We start from the raw sequence: 12,812 nt of genomic DNA, 5'->3' as shown, positions 1-12,812 counted from the left end.
CCCACCTCATCCTGGTCCTCACCCCTCAGGACCCACCTCACCCTGGTCCTCACCCCTCAGGACCCACCTCACCTTGGTCCTCACCCCTCAGGACCCACCTCATCCTGGTCCCTACCCCTCAGGATCCATCTCATCCTGGTCCTTACCCCTCAGGACCCACCTCATCCTGGTCCCTGCCCCTCTAGGACCCACCTCACCCCTCAGGACCCACCTCGTCCTGGTCCTTACCCTTCAGGACCCACCTCACCCTGGTTCTCACCCCTCAGGACCCACCTCATTCTGGTCCCTGCCCCTCTTGGGCACTCTGTGGCTACCACAGCTTCTCCCTACTGCGCCCCACTTTGGTCCTTGTGCCCTCTAGGACCATCCTCGCTGCGCGACCCATCTACGGTAAAGACCTGGTGGCATCTGAGGCTTCCCTAGCTTGAGCACAGCTGTGTCCCTCTTGTGCCATGTCATATCCATGAAATGTGCTGGCTATTTAAGGGTCTTTTGTGATCACTGAAAAGGTTAAGCACAGGCTCCCTAATATTAGAGCTGCAAAAGCCCTGTCAATTCAGTAGCTGAAACAACCAAAAGAAGAGCTGTGAAGTAGGAAAGGAAAAGGAAAGCATTTTAGACAGAGGAGCCTGGCCTGGGGTGTGCCAGGGCTTGGAATTACAAGCACGAAAGCTATTGATTGGGGCTGTGTCCGGACATGGGTGGGCCTAGGGCAGAAGGAGTAGGTTCTGTGGGTTTGGGGGGGCACTGTGGAGCTTCTGGAAGGGTCTTAGTGCCTGGGCAGTCTTTGAACCCGCCTCTACAGAATGGGGTTTACTCCTGCTCATGGGCAGCACCCCTTGCAGACCCACCTGGAGATGCGCTTCTTCTCAACACAAAAGGGAAATTCCAATAAATGATGTGCTGATAATCACAGTGATTCAGGGAGACTCAGGGTGCCTCAGGAAGCTGCCGTCAGGGGCTGGATGGCCAGGTCAGCCTGGAGCCCCTTCTACTCTGCAAAAGCATCTCATTAAGGGCTATAGCACGGAGAACCTCAACTTGTGACCCCACCTCCTCCACACTGGGCCATCCCAGGCTCCAGCTGTGACCCTCTTCCAGGCCAGGCCGAGGGGTGCAGGGGCCTGAACCAGGCCGTGAGGCAGGCCAGCCAGGACAGCATGCAAGCAGGCCTGGAGAAGCTCTCTCCAAGAGAGGGAGGAAGCTCCTGCATTCCACCCAGGCCAGTGGGCTGTGGCTGCAGTTCGTAGCGAGTGCAGCCCACGGCTGGCTCTAAGGCAGGGAGGCCTGGCAGAGGGGTGTCGCAGAGGAGAAGCAGTCCATGGCAGGCAGAGACAGCCAGGAGGTGAAGCAGCAAGCAGCAAGCGACCAGTGACCCCAGCAGCCCTTGCTCTGCCCCTCACATTTTGCCCAGGTTACCTAGCCTTAGGGCGGTGACACTCACACCCTAGGTGGGCCTCCCTATTATCCACACCCAGAACTGTGCTAAAGCAGTCAGTGGGATGATTTAGAAATTGCACACCCCTAATCTCAGTGCCGTGTGCTCAATCCCAGTGAGCTCACTCTAGGCCCAGTCACCCCTGCAAAGCCCACCTCTGATGGCATGAGGCTTTGGGGGACATCTAGACACAGCCGTAGCTCTAACCTATCAGGATTTTTAAAAAACTACTAGAAGCTTGTAGAAATATAGATTTGAGACAAAAGCCTGATGTCCCAAGAGAGTAGGGAACAATAGACAGAGCCCGAGGAGGGTTGCTGTCTGTTTGCAAATTCCAGGCAAGCTGGGACTCAAGGCAGCAGATAACAGCTTCTCCTGCAGGCGCCCTGTCCTTTGATCCCTTGCTTGGGATGTTATGGGCTAGCATTTGTGTGAACCTAGTGTTAGGCAAATGGTGGAAGTCGAAAGAGATAGTAGTTTGCATTCACTTAGGTAATTATGCACATTCCTTAGTCTGCCCTTACTCCTCAAAAATCTGAGATGCTTCTGAGGCTCTGGCCTTATTTGGAGAGAGACTAATCTCTGTGAGACCTCAGAAGCTACATTCTTCTCGTCGTTTCTTTTGGCACCGACCCGTAACATACAACAGAAGCTTCTTTACACTGAGCCGCATCTATCACTGAGAAGAGAGCCTGTATTCAGATAACTTCCATTCCCAGCTTCCAACAGATTCACCGAGAAAGAGCAGTGCTGGCTTGTTTCTTGATCTCAGTCTCACTGGGGATGAGATTAATGGGCAGGTGTCGGTAGGGATGGGGGCAGGGGTCCTTGACTTTCGATATGGGGCAAATGCAGTAACAGGTGCAAGTACTATCAGTTGGCCCATGGAGACAGCAAGGGTGGCCCAGCAGCAGGGACAGCAGGGTGCCACACAGGGGTGGGGAGGTGCAGATGGCTCCTGGTGAGATGCTGGTTCAAACAGTGTCTGTTGGGACATCTACTGGGATCTGTGGGCCGAGAGGGTTTGAGAACTGTAGCTGCACAGAGCCAACAAGAGGTCCTAGGCCTGTGGTCTCAGTATAATGTCATAAAAACCTGAATGTAAGGAATAGCTCACGACTTCCCTTCTATTCTAAAAAGTAGATTTAACTGGGGAGTGGTATATTGTTTGGCCAGCATTCTTGCTTTCCCAAGTTGTATTGAGGTCATGCTGTATCGCAAAGGCAAAGTAGCCCCCTTTTCTTTGAATAATCCTCCTTAAATTTGCCCCAGTTAGCCAAAGGCATCTTAGCGGTGAGGCCTTTGGAATGCTGCGTGTGGCTCCTCTGCTTCCCAGGACTCTTGCCAGCTGAAAACCTGCACTTGCTGCCTTTTGGCTACTACTTGGCTTACGATGTGGAGGACCACCTGGGTGAGGCTCCTTGAGAGAAGAGCAGTTGTCTTCATCTTGGGTGGCCTGACCCTATTTCCTCGTACTGATTTGTACAGAGCCAGTGAGGACCTTTTCTTTTCTCTTCAATTGGCTTTAGGCAAAGCATACGAGCCGAGGTGCTGGTGGTAGTCTTTGAAGACAGCACATGTGTTTGCCCAGGAACCCCCAAAGAGCCAATGCTCTATGCTGTCGGCTGGGATCGAGCGTCGAGAGAGAGAGGCTGTGACTTCCTGGGGCTTGAAAGATTACACATCAGAGCTGAAGCAGCAGGCCCCAAAACATTAGATACTATCTCAGTAGTATAATGCTGATTACTCTTTCTGCAGATCCTTCTTTCTGCATATTGCAGAGATAAATGCAGGCCTCCTCCTAGCCCAGCTCACAGTACTCACCTACTTCCTGCCATTCTCAGTCATTCATCCTCAAGCCACTCCTCCTTCATGACTGAATAAAACCTGGGTTCAGCCCTGGATCAAGGCCTTTGCTCCAGAAAGCCACCACCATGGCTGGGCTTAAGACCCCTTGGCTCCCCATAACTATAAATGTGCCTTAGTGTCTTTATTCTCACCGTGGGTTGCCCTGGAAGTGGTAGAATGAAATTAACTTGACGGGATTCCAATAACTTATCCATGAGATTCCAAATAAAAACTTCCTGGATGGAAATGAGGACCAGCAAGGGCTCTCTACAGTAAGAGAGCTACAGCAACCAAGAACCAAAAATGAGAGCTCCTTTGTCTAGCACACCTTCAACATCCCTAGGGAAATTAACAGCGATAGACAGAATCACAGGAAAGAAGATCACGGTGGATTAGACCACAGCTATAGTAGATGCAACAAAAATATCTGTGTTTTCCGATATGCGCACAATCAAAAGTGAGACATGAGTCATCGGCATATATGCAAGGGCAACACAGAGGAGACAAACACAGGAAGCCTGAAAACTCAGACCCCTCTTCAGAGATATGTTTTCCAGGGCCAGGGAGATGACTCAGTGGAGTAAGCGCTTCCCTGGCAAGTGCAAGGGCCTGAGTTCAATCCCCAGTTCCGCAAAAAAAAAAAAAAAAAAAATTTCCACAGTAAAGGGCCCCATGCTCCCTGATAACCAGCAGACTAAAGATGCCCAATGTCAAGCACACGGGCCAAACCAAGCTACTAAGTCACTGCCTCAAGAACTAACTCCTGGTAACCCTGCTAGATCTGTCATAGCCCCACTCCACCCTCTACAAATGTCTCCCTGTAATGATGAAATGCTGTTCATGGCCTCCTTCTGCCCTCACTCGGACAGAGCAAGGGACACCAGACCTTAGTCCTCGCTGAATGCCACCAACCCTGTAACGTACTCCTGGCTCCACATCTGGGAATCCAGACAGTGCCCTAAAAATCAGGTGATGAAGGCATGTCTCAGAGGACCCGGGGCAGCTGGGCACAACCCAGCTTGGTGGCTGCCCATGGAAGAGTCACAGCCACGCAAGTACATGTGACCCTGTGGCCCAAGTGTGAGCTGAGCTAGGCATGGGGTGAATGCCTGGAATCCCAGCACTCTGGAGGCTGATGCAGGAGGTTTGTGAGTCTGAACTCAGCCTGGGTCATTTAGTAACTTGAATGAGAATTTGTAAAGCAAAAAGTAAAAATTAAAGATATTGGAGATATAGCTCAATGTGAAGGCCCAGGGTCAATCCCCAGCAAGGCAAAGAGAAACATGCACAGGGAGATGCTGAGCAGGACTTGAACTCTGCACTGTGTGACTCACGCCTGAAGTTTCATCCCTGGAGTCTATGCTGGTGAATTCAGGCTTTGGACCCTGGCACTGCTGGGGACACTGACAACAGGCGGAGGCCTGGGGAGGCATTTGGGATGCAGCTTTGTGGTGAGTCTTCAGTGGGAAGATCTGGAAACTCTGAGCCTCCCCGAGCCTCAAGGGTTGGACCTGTGGAACAGGACTAATGTCCGCCAAAGCCACCGGAAGAGTCAGAGACCAGTGAGCAGGCCTGGTCCCCTTGCTGGGACTGAGTGGGTGCTCACAGGCCCAGGAGCTTCTGTGATGACTACACTCATGCAGTCTACTCTGCTCAGAGTGCACTGGAGGAGAGAAGAGAGCGTGGTGTGTGAGGGGAGGGAAGACCAGGCCTGAGGGAGGGAGGCTCGGCAACAGGAGAGCGCTCGGCATGCACGTGCATGCCACTGACCCCACCAGAGCAGAGTGCTGGCTGGCCCAGCAGCCTCCACGCACACACCCAGGGAGGGCTGGTCCCTGGAGCGGCCATGACCAGGACAGGCCCTGGCCACCTGCCTGCGCCATCTGTCCCAGCCCATGGTCACCGCCCTGCGCAGGCGCCCCCCAGCTGGCAGAGGAGGCGCCTGCACAGAGGCACCTCCTCACCCTCAGAAGCGGGGCTTATTCGGTGGCTGGTTTACTTCCTCCTGCCGGAATAGCCTGCCAGGAAGTAAAGGAGTAAGGGGAGTGTCAGGCACGCCCCAAGAATGACAGAGAATGGCGCTTCCCAGGCTCAAGGGCCTCTAGGGCTTCAGGGGCCCAGCTGTTTTCAGAGTGAGCCACACAGAAGGGTGGAAGATGGAGGAAGCTTATTCTCCAGACTGTCTGCCTTGAAGCCCGCAGTGAGCTTTGTGGTAGGAGTGGTAGGTCCTATACAGAAGGAAAAGCCCTCCTGAGGACCAGAAGGGACAGAAGAGGACAGATGCCTTTGTCCTGCTGGGGCCATCAGGTAGGGCTGGAAAGCCAGGATGGATGCCATCAGGCCGAGAGGCCAGCGGGGCACCTGGGGAAGCTGCCACCCAGGGGCCGTGGGCTGGCCAGGGAGCCTGAGAATGCCAAGACCAGAACAGGCAGGAGAGGAGTGGGAGTGAGGGAGGTCTTGGGCAGGGACAGCGCGTCCTGAAATCCAGGCTGGTAGGTGGTGGTGCTTGGCAAGAGGAAGGAGATGCAAAGGGCTAGACCCTTGGTAGGGGACTCTTAGGACACCTGGAAGGCTTTGGCATTTCTGCCAGATGCCCACACAACAGAAATTCAGCCTGGAGACGCTCACGGGCCCCACATGAACGTGTCCTGGGGCTGCTGGCAGAGGCCACAGGGGCCTGCCTTGAGCAGTGCCTGCCCCATCTGAGTGCCTGGCCCTGGCTGGCATGGGTCCCTCAGCTGGCAGCCTGCGTCTAGTCCCATGTGACCCCTCCCCCCTCATGGCCCTGCCTGCCGCCTCCGCTAGAGCTGTGGCTGTGCACGTGACCCGGGACACACACGGCCGAAGGGCAGCCTGCTCCCTTCTCCAGGAAGCCAAGCCCTGCTGGGATTCCCCCGGAGAGGCGGCCAGCAGCCTGTCTCCCATGGCAGGGAACTGGCTTTGCCACCCCTGAAGAGCTGGGAGTAGGCACACTCTGTGCCTCAGCCTGGCAGGTGTGGAGAGCAGGGCCAGCCAGGCTTCGTCAGACCCTGCCTGCTCCAGCTCCAGCTTCAGGGTTGGCACCCTGAAGGGGTCACTCCATAGCAGCACAAGCCTCGTTGCATGCCGCCTGCTGCGGGCACCCTAAAGGATCCCGAATTTCATTACCTAACTTTTGTAATAGTTTTTTTTTTTAAATTAAACAAATATTGCCATTTACAAAATGCCCACAGGTGATATAATCTTTGAATAATTTAAATAATGCTGGACACTTTTGCTCCACAACGTCCTAGCCTCGCTCTGGCTTCCCTCCATCTACCTGCCTACCCCAGGTGAAAAGCCTGCTTCTTGCCCATCTGCCCTCAGGCCGGGCACCGGCTCCTGTGGCTACACTCTACAGAGAGGCTTCTAGGTCAGTAAGCCAGGACTTTCCCCTAAATGGCCACAACCTGTTGGTTCATGAGGGTCATGTCCACAGTTGGCTGTGTGAATCAATGTCACCAGGTACACTTTTATCACCCACGCAAGCCAGGGTCCTGTCTTCTGAGGTCCTAGGTGGGTCATCGACAGATAGCAGGAACCTACGCAGTGCAGGTGTGACAGAAAGCAGGCCCATCAGCAGGTGGGGGCCCATGGGAGCTGAGGGCCAGGTCCCAATCTGTGCCAGTTGGGTGGACCCCATACCAGCCATAGAGGGCAACTGTGGACCTGTGGTAGGAGATTGTGGCACTTAGGGGTGACTTGGGATCTGCCCCTGGGAACTGGAGGAGCACACTTCTGGGTGTCATCTGAGTCCTGGAGGCAAAGCCTTGGGGTCTGCGCCAGGCTCCTGGCCCCTTCCTCTCTGGCCCTGTTTCCCTGCTCTTCTTTCCCGCAGCCAGGAAATAAGCAACTGTGCTGCGCATGCCCTTCTGCCCTGTCTCTGCCTTGGACTGAACTTGTGCGCAAATTAAGCCTCTCCTCCTGTGGGCTGCGGCTGCTGGGTATTGTGTTCATCTATGAGGTGACAAAGACATGGAGCCCAGGCAGGTACTGCTCTCCATAGGTATAAGGAGGGGGCACCCCTGACAGTGCAGAATGAAATGGGAACAATTTGCAGACACAGAAATCCAAAAGGAGGGCAAACATTTGAAAAGTATTCCATCTCTTAGCAGAACCGGGGATTGAACTCGGGCCCTTGCGCTTGCCAGGGAAGTGCTTATTCTACTGAGCCATCTCCCCGGCCCTTCCATCTCTTGAGAGACCAAGTCTGCAGGATAAACATCTCTTCTCCTAGACTGTAGGAAGTGAAATCCTTTGTTGTCAGGTGGCAGGCTGGTATGCTGCTGGTTCCTTTCAAAGGCTTTGCAGAATGTGCAACCTAGAGTTGCGATTTGGAGGGAAACACATCAGTGTTAAGTGATTGAATTCTGCTTCCTCTGTGACCCAGGGTTCCCTTCTTTAGGATTCACCCATAGAGACATGAACAAGGAGCTCCGAGAGTCAGCCATGGAGGTATGAATTTCAGGAACTGAAGCAAAAGGGTCACCTCTTGACCCAGACCTTGTGGCCCCAGACACTTTTGAATAGTGATCTGTGTCCCACTCTTACCTGGTTTCAGGTAGAGCCAGTCTTGCCCTCAGCTTGATCTCCAGAAGAGAAATCCTGCTAATGTGGCCGGAGGAGGGGGTCTGTCTTGGTGGTGGGATCCATCTTGGTGGTCAACACATGCTGCAGGACAGGCTGGGGCTGTGGTCCAGGCTGGAGGGCTATTCCAAGTGTCCAGCCATGTCCTTTTGGGTAGTACAGGGACGTTCCCAACTTGTGCCTTCTGGTATCCCCCTCCTGAGGTCCCGTCTCTTTCATCACCTACAGCTCAGCCCACAGCCCAGGAGTTCCCAAGTGTCTCCTTTTGCTTTGCCTGCTTGAGCGCCATAATCTCCACCAGCCACCTCCCCGTCAGCCCTCGAATCTTTGCCTCAGCCAACCTTCTCTGTCCCTACCCACCCTCCTCTTCCTCACAACCCAAAGCCCAGAAGGTTCCTACCCGGAATGAATGATAGCTGCGGTCTGTGTGAGCTCCTTTCAGCCACAGAGCCTGCAGCACGTCCAGGGCCACCTATTGTCTCTGGGGATGAAGGCCAAATGGGCTTTTAGTTGGGTTGGATCGAAAAGCTCCTTCCAAGAGGCTGGCAAAGTCACAGCGGACACTTCCCGAGAGGAATGGCAATGCTTCTGGCCTGATCTGAGGTCCTCATGCTCCCCACTGAACTCTGGTTTCCTGCTCAGGCCCTGTGCCCTCAGAACTGGCGCCCCCCTCCAGCCTCTGTCCCTCACAGCTGACAGGCCCCATTGTCCCATGAGAAGCAGCCACCTCCGTGGGGTCCTCCCCAGCCGGGCAGAGGCCACCCTTGGTGAAGCAGTCCTGTCCTGTACTATGCGTTTGAGCCACTGCCGCAAGGACATTTGGAAACACTCACTCGAGAGATGCAAATAAGATTAGCAATGTCCGCATCAACAGCAATTTTCTAGTTTTGTTCAAGCAGCGTTCTACTTTCAGAACTGAAAACGGGGGCCCAGGGCTGTGCCGTGACAGCCTCTGCAGGCTGCGCCGGACAAGAAAAGTAGGTCACGCAGGCCTCGGACAACGTGAGGCCTCACAGGAGGCCGGAAGTGGAAAATTCAAGAAGCGCGCTCACCCTTGTGCCTTTTATTCTTGCTGTGCCAAGAAGAGTTTTCGTAACGGAGGGCAGTGGGGGCCACCGCTTAAGCTGCTCGCTCCTCGCGGACCTGTGTGGGGTGCTGGCTGAGCCCCTCGCCCAACACCAAGCCGGCTCTGAGAAGCCGCCTTGTTATCGAGAGACGAGTGGGAGACAGGGACGGTGGACACCCTGTCACAGGGAAATGGGGCCAATGCTGCAATAAGGTAGCAAGACGACCCCTAGGAGTGGCAGCACCGGCTGGGTTCTCCCGCTGTGGGGTAGCTCTCTTGTGCTGAGTGCACCCAGCAGCAAGGGCTTGTGCTCGGAGGAGGTGGGAGCCAGGACCCTCGAGGCCTGGGCCTTCCAGGGTGCTCTGTGTCTGCAGAATGCCTGGCAGGAGAGCTGGTGGCCAGGCTGCCCTGAGTAGGCTATGTGTGAGGGACGGAGGCCGTGGTGGCCTGGGGTTTGAGAGGCTGGAATCAGAGGACCCACATTGATTGCTTCCCTCCTCGGTCCTCACAGAGAGTCTCAGGACCGTCCTCTAAGACCTGCAGGGCCCCCAGGAAGGAGGGGCGCTCTGGGAAGAATTCCCGAACGCAGGTGGGGTCAGTCCTTGATCCCCGACTCCAAGCTGGGGAATGCCGTTATGCAGTGCGTAACCCTTATTTGGGATTTCAGGGAGCACTGGACAGACAAAAGCGAGTTATTTTAAGACATATAATTAGCTGAAAATACTGCACAGTACACATGTGAGCATGTAAATCTTGGGCTTTCTTTGAACAGAGAGAATTCTGGGTTACTTGAGCCGCTCACCGCAGCGGAGGGATTTCCGCTGTGTCTTCCTCCTGGGAGCGTGGGGCATTTCCTTTGGGTCAGATATTCGTTCCCACTGCCACTTGTGCATGGGTGGCTGTGTTTCTGTGCCAGCCGCAACCCAGCCCAGTCCCCCTCCCTAGTTTGTCTGAGACAGGCTGAGCGGCCTCCCTCTGGGGCTGCCTGGCTTCCTCTTCGGGTGTGTTGCTTTTTCTAGTTCGTGGAGGACCCTGTGTGGCCTCCATGGCCCCCCGATTTCCCAGTTGTTCCCCAGGCTCTGTGGTATGCATGCTTGCTGCGGTACTGCACCAAGCAGACCCATGCAAACCACTCCCCCGCCCCGCTTGGCCAGGGCCAGACCTCCAGATCGGAGCCTGCTCTCCCCACACCAGCGGTGGGACAGAGAAGCTGCTCTGTCTCCACGTGCCTTCCCTCTCTGGGCAGACCTGCATCTACTTTTCCGGGCTGTGGAGCTGGGTGGGTTACTAAGGGATAAGTTGGTCAGGGCTGGGATGAGCAGGCTGGGCTCCACCTGCGTGAGTTTCTCAGCGCGCTGATTCATGGATAAGAATCATTTGCCGAACACGAACATCAGGTGTCGGCTTCCGTCCTGCTTACTCATGACACCGACCACAGGCCACAGGCATTGCAGACAGCGGGCAGCCAAGCCCGAGTGCTGACTCTTGAGCAAGGGCATCTTCTTGTCCTGCGTGATTAGTCTTTTTTTTTTTTTTTTTTTTTTTTTTTTTTGTTATCTTTGTTTCAAACTTTCTTCCCAGGCTTCTCCAGCTTAACTGGCTGCAAAGCATGTATGTAAGCAAAAACTGAAAAGGGCTGCAATTTCCAAGGGGGTTGGGCTTAAAAAATACTAGAGATCTAGATTTTATCAGATCCATAAAAAACAATTTTAAAAAGCAGTCATAATATAGAATAGCAGCTCCCAGTAATTTCTTCCAAGATTGATCTTTTGCAGAAGCTGCCTTAGTTCACTTTGCCTCATTCTTAGAAGCCTCATCAAAACTCTCCACAAGATCTGGAACCTCATCATCATCCTCTTCTCCAGCAGCAAGCGGGGCTTTTCCACCCATAGACTGTTTGGGCAGAGCTTCAGCCAGCCTCCTTAAGCTAGTCAGACTGTCTGCACCAAGCTGGTTCAAGATGCTGGGCAGCATTTCTGTCAGTTGTTTTGTCTCAGCATGGCCCGTAATGGTGAAAGTGTTTGCTGCCAGAGATGCCTGGACTTTTGGGTTGCTGAAGTGGATAACTGTTCCCTGGTTTGTAAACATATTCACCTCTTCAATACCGGAGATACTGTTTACCCCTCACTTCTTTAATGAGAACTGATGTGTTTCATCATCTGCTGAGGCTGTTCTGTGAACCGCCTTCTTCTTTCTGCGAGCAGTTCCTTTCCCACCAATGCGCACTTGTGCCTGCAATTTGGCGAGTTTTTCCTGCTCATGACAGTTTCTTTCATCTTGTCAGAGTGGATATGGGGCAGTGTGGGCGACTAGGGCTGGCACTCAGGGGGTCTCAGGTAGACCGGCTGAGATTAGGCGCACGCATGCAGGGACCCAAGATGGCAGCTAGAGAGCTGCGTGATCAGTCTCACTCTGCAGGTTCCTGCCTTGGGACACCTCCATCCGGCTCACTGGCGCCCTTGCTCCACCTTGGAGGGCACCCTTAGAATGCTAGTCTTTTCTCTTAAGCCATGCAATTCTTATCCATTCCTGAGAGAACTCTAGCAGCTGCCAATGTGCCAGGCTGTGAGGCAACCCCTCCTTGGCAAAGGTTCCTGGCATCCACCGCTTTCTGAAAACCCAAAGTGAGAAAACCTATAAAATCAGTGTGCTCAACCCAAAATCCCACCTTGAAGTTTACACCAAATACCCATACAGCAAAACTACTCAACTGCCACAGGAAACATCTTGTAAAGAAAGCTGTTCTTAGGGGGCTTGAACACCCCAAGGTGGGCCTGGGGTGGGAGTAGCTGGCCCACCTGGTGGGTGCATCCATGGCCCTGTCTGCAGGTATCCTGATGGCTTTACTTTCAAGCACATTTCTGTAAACATGGGCAGGGAAGGTAGAATGCAAATGGACACAGCTGCGAGCCCAGTGCCTCCAGCCAAGGGCAATGCCCAGCGGAAAGGCCCAGGGCAGCGCCGCAGTGTCTCTCTGTAGCAGATTTAGACCCCAGGTGGGGACTCAGGTTGGTCTGGGTAAGGTTCTCTCCTCCTGCCATGTCAGCTGATGGCATGATGAGCAAGTTCCACAGGACAGCAGCAGGCCCTGTGTCCCCTGCTGATCCGCCTTGCACGTTGCCTCTGTCAGCCAGGGCCATGGCTGCCCTCCGCTCCCCTGCCACAAGTCTGTGCACTCCTGGGGGACTTTCAGAATGGCAGCACGCCATCCTCCCTTGGAGGCGTCAGGGCAATGTCAGTGCCTGTAGCTACTGTGCAGTCGTGGTCTCCTGACTGCCCAGCAGGGCTTTTAGGCAGAGGGTGCAGTTTCCTGGGCCTGAGGGCACTGGCTGGCAGTGCCCCTCTCTGTGACTATGTGCTGACAGGCTTGCTTCTCAAGGAATCTGAAGCTGCTTCTCTGGGAGAACTGAGGCAAGGCCTTCTGAAGGCCCCCCTCCCACGGGAGGTCACAGGAAGGAAAGCTCAAGACTCAGAATGCTTTCCGAACGGGGCTACCACCACCCATCAGCAGAGGGCATGTACGGCTTCTGGTGAGATCATCTCTGGCAAAGAACGGCGGCTCTGGCAGCGCGTGAGTGGCCCGCTCCTCAGCGGCAGAGAGTAAGTGCCAGGCAGCCCATGGGCCTCCAGGTCCGAGGGCAGTGACAGGGCTGCGGAGCTCGTGGGTAGCCAGAGGCCAGAGCCCACGCGCCGCCGGCTCACTAGTGCATGGCACCTGTGCAGGCAAGTTCAGGGTGGGCCAGGCAACATGTCCCACCAGCAGCACGCTCTCGCTGAGGAAGTGCTCCTCACTTGAGGTGAGTTTTCACAGTTTTGCTTTTAATTTCCAAAACTGGACAAGGTTACTTTCCTCTC

General features: G+C 54.5%; 1 pseudogene; it reads right to left on the bottom strand.

The window, feature by feature from the left end:
* Positions 1-10,745: 10,745 nt before the first annotated feature.
* LOC105744002 lies at positions 10,746-11,233 on the bottom strand (annotated as a pseudogene).
* Between the last annotated feature and the right edge of the window lie 1,579 nt (positions 11,234-12,812).

This window comes from Octodon degus, unplaced genomic scaffold (assembly GCF_000260255.1).
Source record: "Octodon degus isolate 3935 unplaced genomic scaffold, OctDeg1.0 scaffold00205, whole genome shotgun sequence".
NCBI classification, from domain to species: domain Eukaryota; kingdom Metazoa; phylum Chordata; class Mammalia; order Rodentia; family Octodontidae; genus Octodon; species Octodon degus.
The sequence above is the reverse complement of the archived record's forward strand: the minus strand, read 5'-3'. Positions and strand labels throughout refer to the sequence as shown.